Here is a 1,572-nt window from a genome sequence, read left to right as displayed (position 1 = left end):
GTGGGGGCGACACCCCAGGGCAGGGCTCAGGCCTCCCCCTAGGTGCGCGCTGCTGGGAATGGCTCGAGTGGGCTCCCCAGGATGAAGGCCCAGTGAGGACCGGCCCAGGGGCAGGGTTGGGGGACTGGGTCCAGCCTGCCTGCCTGCAGGGACAGCAGGGCTCCTGGGGGGACCCAGTCAGAAAAGCCACGTGGCCAGCTCTGGCTCGGCTCAGTGGGTAGCGCCTCCGCCTGCGGACGGAAGGGTCCCAGGTTCATTTCCGGGTCAAGGGCACAGGCCTGGGTGGCAGGTTTGGCTCCCGGCCTTTCCCTCCCCCTCCCTCCCTCCCTCTCCCTAAAAATCAATGGAAAAATGTCCTCGGGTGAGGATTAACAAAGGAAACCCACTCTGGGGGCCGGGGGAGGGGAGGGCCGGAGGCCCGTGCTCCGTTTACGAAGTGTGGCTGAGCCCTGTTCCAGCTGGAAGGTGAGATGTTACGTGCGGAGATGTGGCCGGAAATTGGGTTCGGCGTCGTGGGTGGCTGGCGGGGGCGGTGGGAGACACGGTGCTGGGTTTGGGGGCTCTGCTGCGGTGTGGACCCCTCAACACTCAGCCCTGGCCTCTCTGATGATCTGTCAGCCGAGCCTCCCCCCAAGGTCTGGCGTTTCTGAGCACAGAGTTGGGTCCCACGCTGAGGCAGCGGCAGCGGCGCCCCGGGGAGCTGCCCTCACTTCCTCCTGCCCCCTCCGTGCCGGCTCCCCCAGGAGAGAGGTTCCCCCGAAAGCCGGGCGCCCGGCTGCCTGCAAAGCCTGGTAAACACCGGTGGGGCTCATGGCCGCCAGACTTGGGGTTTCTGGCCCCAGGGAGCCCCGGCAGGAAGCCAGCCCCAGGGCCCGGTCCTGCCACCCTGTGCCATGGGCGGCAGTCTTGACTCCGTGCCTCCCTCTGGGGCGAGGTGGTCCCCTTCTGGTCTGAAGGTGCAGTGAATGTCAGGTGACCCTGTGTGTGGCTGGCAAAGGCCGGGCAGCCCAGGCCAGGGTGGCAGGGCCGCCCCTCCCCAGCACCACCCCAGAGTGGCTTTGGCATTCCAAGCAGGCCACGCCCCCAGAGCCGGGTCACCTGCAAGTACAATGGGTCCAAGTCGCGGCCATGCTGACGGAAGGAGTGTGTGCCATCCCTGCCCAGATCCAGGCCCCGGCGACCTGCTGGCCCTCCAGACCCGGCCGAAGACACCTGCCTGGCTTCCCCGAGGCACGGTGCCCCCGAGGGCCTGGCCCACCAGGGCCGATGGTCCTCCCCGGTGACGGCCTGTGGAGACCCGGAAGTGAGCCCAGCACCTCCTTCACGGTGACACGTATGTGCTCACAAGTGTCGGCCCTTTTTTGTTTTTCTGAACCTGTGACTCGTCTATTCGTGTGTTTTGCTCATGTTTTCCCTCTAATGAGATGCTCTGAGCTGAATGGTGTCCTCCAAGCTCATTGCTGAAGTCCTAACCCCGGACCTCAGAAGGGGGCTGTAGTGGAGCTGGGATCTTTAAAGCAGTGATTAAGCCGAAATGGGGTCACGGTGGGTCCTGATCTTACAGGTCTGGGG

Source organism: Myotis davidii, unplaced genomic scaffold (genome assembly GCF_000327345.1).
Source record: "Myotis davidii unplaced genomic scaffold, ASM32734v1 scaffold880, whole genome shotgun sequence".
NCBI lineage: Eukaryota > Metazoa > Chordata > Mammalia > Chiroptera > Vespertilionidae > Myotis > Myotis davidii.
This window is presented reverse-complemented; position numbering follows the sequence as displayed.